The following is an 8,777-nucleotide window of genomic DNA, read 5'->3' as shown; positions in this document are numbered from 1 at the left end:
AAAAAAAAGTTACACACAAATTTTTCAAGCAACAAATTTTCTTAATAAACGGGAAATTTTTAAGAGATAAACCGCCGAGGAGAGCTAGTAAGTACATTTAAAGTTGGGTAATAAGTAAATACATTCGACTTTTCTTAAATATTTAATGTAAGGAAACCAAGATGAAACGGAGCAAAACGTTTGAACGGTGCGCTGAATGCAATAAAAGTCAGGACACGAAAACAGTGCGATGTTTTAAACCACCTAGTTGCGAATTAAGACGGCAGCGATGGGAAGAAAGCTGTGGTGTTGTACTGCGTGATTCCTCTCGCGTTTGTGAAAACCACTTCAAGGAAAGTGATGTCTAAATCAAACACTTTCCAACGAGCTCGTTGATACCCATGCGCAGTCCCAATGCCATACGAAATAACTGATACAAGTGAGGATTTAGTACGCGATCAGGATACATTCTTTGTTGACGTCCAAACTCAAACAGGCGACTCTTTAGAATGCGCGTTGAGAACAGAAGTATTTCCTCTTACCGAAATAATTAAAACCATGCAAGCAAGTATGGAAGAGCTTAATTTAAAGCTGCTCGCAGCAAAGTCTTTAATGTAAAACTATTTCGCATGAAAAAAATTTAATTTCAAAATTGTTAGAGTTAAGCTCACATATAAAATTGGAAACAAATGTAAAATCCTACTTTTGTAAGTGTCGAATAATGTTTAGGATTAAAAATTTAAGTATAAAAATAAACGCGCAAAAGCATAAAACTTGGGCAATTAAAAACAAGAAAATTGCTAAAACTTTTATTGACGAAATATATATATTCCAGGTAATGTAAGTAAAACAAAACTATCACACCTTGTTTAATACACCTTGACTATAAGGAAGTCCAATGTTAGAAAATAAAGCAAGAAAGCTGTTTTATTAATTCACCTTCTTATTGCGCCAGACCAAGCAACAAAGAAAATTGATGAATAAAAAAAATAATGGTGAATGGTCAAATCATTATTTTTTTAAGAAATATGGACAAAAAAGAATTTTACTCATACGCCGCGTCTGAGTATGGCGCAATTGGATTTGAAATCAGCGTCAAAACATCTACATATCTATATATATAAAATTAAGTGGCAAAACTTCCTGTTCGCATACTCCTCCTAGACGGCTTGCCCGATATCAAAGAAAATTTCAGGGGTGATTGGGGTCTGTGTGGAGGGTGCACATAAGAAATTTCATGTGTGTATCTTTGCACGTTTTGCAAAAACAAAAAAAAAAATTAATTCTGTTTGGCTTTACGTGTTTTTTTCGGATTTCTATCATTCCTAGACGGCTTGCCCGATTTCAATGAAATTTTCAGGGGTGATTGGGGTCTGTGTGGAGGGTGCACATAAAATGAAATTTTCAGAAGTGATTGGGGTCTGTGTGGAGGGTGCACATAAGAGATTTCTATCATTCCTAGAAGGCTTGCCCGATTTCAATGAAATTTTCAGGGGTAATTGGGGTCTGTGTGGAGGGTGCACATAAAATGAAATTTTCAGAAGTGATTGGGGTCTGTGTGGAGGGTGCACATAAGAAATTTAATGTGTGTATCATTGCACGTTTTGCAATTAATTCTGTTTGGCTTTACGTGTTTTTTTGGATTTTTATTATTGTTTTGCCGCAAGATTGGCAGTCCTGCCTTTTACTAATAAATAAACAGAAACAGCTGGCGAATGTTTACAATTATTAAAAAACATTGACAACAATTTAATTTATAATCTTATAACTGGAGTCTACTATCGCACCCTTTCCTCAAACGTGTATTAATTCAATATTCAAATAACGTATATTTATATAATTTGAAAAAATCTCCCTACTCCCTAAAGTTCTTTAAAAATATTTTGTAAATGAGGCCATAAGAGCTTAGGGGGAGAGTTACAACACAAAAATACATTTAAGGCGCAGCGAAGCACGCCGGGTAATTGCTAGTGTTCATATAAGATAGGGTCGGTCCCGTTTTAGAGATCAAAATTTATTGAAATATGTAGCGTTGTCAGCTTCCGCATCGACGCATATTATGCTTATGAATCACCAGCTGAAGCAATTTCGCTAACACTGTACGGTGGTTCGGACGGAAATCTAGCTGGACGAAATTATTTAATCAAATACATTTTGATAAATTTTTACACAACTTCTTATCTAGGGGATTTACGAATCGCTAACTACGAATCTAAAGCCATTTACCACAATTCACAAATGGTGGCTCCAATACAATAATCGATAGAATAATCTATGAAGCTGGGTATGTGCGGGTTTTCTGTGTCCTGGTTACTGACCTAAAGACAATTGGTGGATCCGATAAGCGGTCGAACAGTTTAAGAAATCATAGCACTTTATATCTAAAAATATATATTTTTTTGTTCAGAGATTATAACGATTACAAATTTATTAAGGGTTTAATTATAATTGTGTAACGAACCAGGTAAATATTTAATTCCTATCACTGCATTCCATTCAATACCTGCACGTTCTGAACTTTTGAGAAATAGCGGAGAATCAACCCCGGAGGCTGACTTGCATGTGCTGAAAAAGTAATAGTCAGAAATTTAGATATTCACTCTGTCTCTGAATAAATTCGTAGGTTCAATAACATTTCAAGCAGTACAATTTATTCGCATTTTATTTGTGAATTTTCCCAAACGCAACACTCCCTTAGCAAATGCATACATATACTCAATAGCGTTTAGAAATGACCAATGGAAAATTTCACATCCAAAGGTATACGTATGCAATGTATGTATGTCTGTACTTGTATATGTACGTTAAAATACCACTCATGGCTTAAATCGCACTTAACACAATCATTTACTAACGAACGTTTCCGCAGAACATTTTGTACGAAAATTCACTCATTCATTCATCCAATCACCAATCTACTTAGAGCCAAAGTACGAGCAAAACTGGGACGTGTGAAGTGCAACTGACCACTTTGGAAAAATAGAAATGGGGACATCGCATATCCTTTCGAGGTTGATCTGAGCTAATCCAGTGATCTAATGGCCGCCTTCCCTAAGTAAGGACAACAGGAGGCTCTTTAACCAAATGAAATAAAGCCGCTCTTTAAATAGGTCCTGGAAAGAAATTCGCAATGATATTCTGGTAATTAGTAGAAAATTCTGAGGCTAGACTACGTTTACGAAAGTTGCTCTCGAAAAATTCAATCACCCCAACGTTCCGCTTTATCAGCGGTCCCAGAAGACATCATTAGCCAATCAAAGGTAGAATGGGCAATGAACTTACAAATCTCCGGGGTTAGATAACATCTATAGAACCGAGGTTCAAGCAATATCCGAGCTTTCTGAGAGCTTTATTTACAAACGTCTATAAGGCTTGCCTTAATCTGTGCCACATCCTTAAAATGTGAACAATGGCCATATTAGCCTTCATACCAAAAGGAGGCAAATGCTATGAAGCCAAACGACTTTCGATCTTGAAGCCTTTTCTCCTTTCTTTCCTACTCCTTTGGGACTTAACAACAAAAAATCCAATCATGGGCTTGGAGAAGGGCTGCCAAACCATTGCCTATATCTATGATGACGGGACACCTTATTTGGTCGACATGGACTGCCAGTTTGGAAAATGGCGCTTCCATACAGATTTCTTCGAGCAACGAAAGGGTAAAAGAGACTGTATCTTAAGCTTATAAGCTTATTCTACTTTGTAATTCTAGTGCTATATACACCGACGGCTGCAAGCTGAAGAAGAGAGTAGGAAGTGATGTATACTTGCAAGAATTTCTTGTCAAATTATAGCTGTGTCTCATAAGGGCTGATCTTAACCTACAAGAAGTCACATTTCGTCGCACAGTCCAGCCGCTAATAAATCTTTAGAATGCAGCTCGACTGCTTCGATGTATATATGTTTTAAATCATCTGGCAGCCAAGGGTGATTTGGGTTCCAGGACACATAGTAACTGTGAAGTAGATGAATTAACCAGAACCGGCACGTTCCTTAGAACCATAAATAGTACCAACTCTGAAGTGGGTATTTTTTATCCTGCAAGCTGTGGCTACTACTCTATGTATCGAACTAACACAAGTTAGAGCGGAGAATCAGCATGTGCGGTCAAATCTGGCCCGAAATCGACAAGGATAGGTCCAGGGCTCGAAGCTGCGGAGCCGAAGAGAAAACCGAAAGCGTCGAGCACTCTCTCTGCCACTGTGCGAAACTGTTGAGACTCGGGCAAAGTTATCATCGTAAACACTTTTGCGGCAGTCTTGAAGGCTCATCTAAAGCTTTTCAAAGTATCGCGATCTTCATCGCTTTAAAAATAAAAAAATAATTAGTTCTTCTTATAAGAACCGTACAGAACCTCTATACAGTCCGATCAACATTGAGATAAAATGGTATCAGAATATATATGAAGGCAGCCACTACAACCTAATCCATCTGATTGCGGATTTGCAGTGTTGGACGTCCTACCACCAGAAGTACGAGCCGTCCTTTCCCAGCTCCTATTATTTACCTAGCCATCAGAGAAGCGTAAATTTTGCCGAAAGTCCGGCCTCGTACATTTTTCTATTCCGGAAACGTACAAAAAACGAAAACTTTCGTTTATTTTCGTATCCAAAAACGTTCAAACGACAGTGCGAATTCCATACCCGGAAACGTACAGAAAACGACTTCTATTTGCATTAATTTTCGTATCCGCAAAACGTTCGAAATAAGATCATGTTATTTAAAAGCAATAATTTTATTTAATTTGCCAAAAACGTATACGTCTCACAACCATTTTCGGTACTTTTCTGTACATACGTTTCTGCCGCATACTTTAGTGGAAAAGCGGATTGGCAAAGTATCCGAAAATTTAATCGGTAAACTAACAAAAATCCGCATTTCATCAAACTTTTTTCCGTTTTTTTTTTAAATTCATTTTAATTTTTTTCCGGCTGGGAACTGATAGCCCTCTTTCGATCCTCAATTGTATACCTTAGTTTGAAGCCAGACAACTTTTTGCTAATATTGCTTCAGCACTATGCACATTAGGGAATAAAAATTATACCATCGTAATCCTTGTTTAACTCTCTATAAAAAACGTGGTTCAAAAAAATGGGACTTTTCCAAGAACTATTTTTAAAATATATCTCTTTATGACGAGATGGTTTATTTTGTGAGAATCAAAAATTTTTTGTAATTTTTTTTTCAAAAACTTATGTTAAGATATATTTGGTAAGGTGTTAAACATCGGGTTTTTACAAAAAGTAAATTTTTACTGCGTATCCCGATAGAATACCTATCCAGATATAATATTTGTATGGCAAGATTTTTCTTTAAGGCGACAAACGCCTAGAAATGGGCGTGGCAATTGCAGGACTCAAATTAGCAAACCGCAGATTTTATTGCGGATTTCGGCAGAATATCGCTTCGTTAACAATATTTGTTCCACAACTTTGTATGTACTTTCAGTCGAGCCGCTGAAGAAAATGTTTCTCTGCCAAGAGGCTTTAAATGGAGCTTTGAGTAGAAGCTCCTCTTAAACATCTCCTCGCCGAATTTAGTTTATCGGCTAATTGTGTTCGTGATTTCCATGAAAACTTTGATGCTTAACAATGGCGGAAATCATGGAAATTCTATAACTTTAGCATTTTAGAAAGCAAACAAAAATATTGAAATATGGGAGTAAACGAAATTTGGCATCGATGATGGTTGTCAGCAAGCGATAAGGACTGAAATTAAAACCTCACACAATCATAGTACAGCCACACAGTCATATAGCCCGTCGTTCAACATCCACATCGAAAAGGGGTGCAAATGTGAAAAATAGGAAGTAGAATCAATTGAACTTACCAATTATCGAATGCTGTTGGCGGAAGTGGAAGTGGAAGTTAGAGCTGAATAAGTTCGAAACTGTGTAAATATGTTTAGGCAGCCCAGAGAAGAGGGGTAAGAGACGGATTGTTTTCACAAACGGCAGTTCAATAAGTAGAGCATCTGAATTGGAGAAACTCTGTGTGCGGTTTTGGTGCCTTTTTGGTGGTTTTTTGTTTGGAAAGTAATTTTAAAAGGCGAAATGTGGAAGTAACTCTGATTGTTTATACATTGAACTAATATTAGATAAGTGCATTTGTGGTTCAATGCTGGAGTACCGAAGTGCAGTGGTAAAACTTTGTCTTAACAGTTATGCAAACATACCCAAAGGTACATACATACACACATATCGAGGTACCTATACATTAGTTCGGGTCGAAATTTTTTTCCTTTAATCCTTTTGTGATAGAGAAAAGATTGTGTTTTATGAGGTCAACTACAAACTTGTAAAATATTAAATTTGTATTTCAAGTACCAGAGCCCGCACATGGACAGATTTTTTTCTTCATTATTTCGTTGGTCTACATACAACAGCAGGTGTATTTTAAGGCGCTGATTTTGAATATACCTCCGTTTTGTCAAATTTTCTCTCCATTGCTAGTTATTGTGAATTTAGGAACATTCTCGGTATCTAAACTTCGCAAACCCATACTTTCCGTCACCGTAGGATAATTTGGTTTATGCAAACGAATATGGTAACTCACATGAAAAAGGAAATCATAATTAGATAGACTTATATGAATAAAAAGGTGTTTCTGTTAAAAAAAAATAAATTTTATTAAAATATTTTTGTTCGAGTCCGAAAGAACTACAACATGCCGTTATTATAACCATTCTTGGACATAAGCTGTAAATGTGGCCTTTAAATTATTAATCATTGCGTATGGATCGTGCATGTTATGTCACAGGTGTGGCGAAAGAATTAAATGTATTTTTGTTTTTTTTTCTAAGAAAAATTTTCTCCAATTGTATAAATAGCTTAAAAATATAAGGAAGATAATTCGAAGGAGTTAGTTTCAGCATAAAGTTTACTAAGTTACATCTTTGTGTTTCTCCTCTGTGCCACTTTGGTGACTTATCAAGTAATTTCGAAAAATTTTGTATGATAGATTACATCAAAAGTATTACACAATTTGCTAAAGGTGTGGTTCCACGTAATTTTATTAAGTGAGTGTAAGTATTTGAATTTAATATCGAACGATACGTAATCCCGAAGAAGTCACATTGACGCCAATTACCACCATTTCAGGAACTTCCTAAATCCGGTAGTAACCATAGCTATGGTCCTTTAAATATAATATAGACATACAAAAACCCAAAAAGTTTGAAATAATTCTCGGACTACTACTACTAAGTATGTAGTATGTCTGAGAAAAAATTATGTTTTGCATATTCTTTGCAAATATATTGACTACTTGAAGTCTTATTGAAATAATGACTTACTTTTTCTAAAATACTGATCTTTGCTTCAATTGCGCGGGCTGAATCTAGAATTTATTTTAAGCTTTTATGGTCAATTACTATTTTCTTAGACCTAAGACAGCAAAATATCACTATACCATCAAATGCCTTAATTAAAAATTTAATGGGTTACAAAACTGCATACTCAAAAAGATTCTAGGAAATCAGAATAAAAAGCTCAAAATTTGAATGAAGATTTGTTAAATTTGATTTGTATGGTTTTGGGTAAAGCATGAACCATATTTTTATTAAAAAAAAAAATTAAAACTAACTAAAAAACACCATGCACTGATCACTGTCCCCCACTGTATATACATATGTATGTAAGTACATATATATATCTAAATAACAGAGCCAAACGCCACACATTTTTACATACATCACCATTTATTTAGAAATAATAAAAAAGGGTGAGAAAATACCTTTTCACTGGTACCTCTTAAGTTTAAATGGATAAAGTATGGCTGAGTTATTAAATCAATCTTTGAAAAAAAGTTCAAAAGCAGCATCAAAAATTTTGTTACTATGATTCCGTTGAAATTTTTTTTAAATATTTAAAAAAAAAATGTTTAAGCTTAAATTGTTTTGTCATCTGATGTTATTTTTTCAAAAAATAATAATAAAAACTATATTTATGCATTTTAAAATCGGTCCAGCTCACGTACATAAATCTTAAAATATATATAATACATTTTATAATGCGTATGGAAAAACAGTACCGATTTCTTTTTTTATGGGGAGTGATGCAGTCTAATGTAGTACATACATACATATGTATGAATACATTCAATTTTCCTAATTGCATGAAAAGCTTAGTAGGCGTGAGTGTGTGTAGTGACTTTTGATTATTTGTCTTCTCTATTTGTGGCAGCTACCATGATACAAAAAAACAAGGTAGTTCCATTGTCACTTTTTCGTCGCCATATTAACAACCTGACAATTAAGCAGATTGTGACATTTCGTGCTACCATACCCAATATCTAAAATCCTTCAAATTTTCTTATTAATTTTTTGTCGATTTAAAAATATTTTGTTCTTACATGTACATTTTAAATTGTGTGAAAGCTGACAGTTTATAGAATTCAATAGCGACGAAAACAAAGGGGGGTTAAGTGGTTAAACCTTACCTAAGCCGATCATAAAACTTGCGACGCAATTTCAGCATATGCCTATGGGTCTTGGCGAGAATGTAATCCCTGAAGGTTTAGCTTAAAATGGTTCTCGGGATACACCCTGAAATCCTGTTACTTTCCAGAAGGTGTCGCGCCACAAGAATTTTAGTTTATTTGGCTTATACCGCTAGCTTTCAATGGCTTCGAGATCGTTTTCATATACCCTCATTTTTCATACCTCATACCTCTTTTTACCTCTATTCCAAGTTCTACGGTGGCACGCCGCATTTTCCAATAAATCCATACATATATCCATACAAAGTTCCGGGACTCTACCACAAATAATTCCAGAGATATGCACTATGAAAAATTCGA

This window comes from Rhagoletis pomonella, unplaced genomic scaffold, assembly GCF_013731165.1.
Source record: "Rhagoletis pomonella isolate Grant_MI unplaced genomic scaffold, Rhpom_1.0 Rhpom_scaffold_00006, whole genome shotgun sequence".
In the NCBI taxonomy this organism is placed as follows: domain Eukaryota; kingdom Metazoa; phylum Arthropoda; class Insecta; order Diptera; family Tephritidae; genus Rhagoletis; species Rhagoletis pomonella.
The sequence above is the reverse complement of the archived record's forward strand: the minus strand, read 5'-3'. Positions refer to the sequence as shown.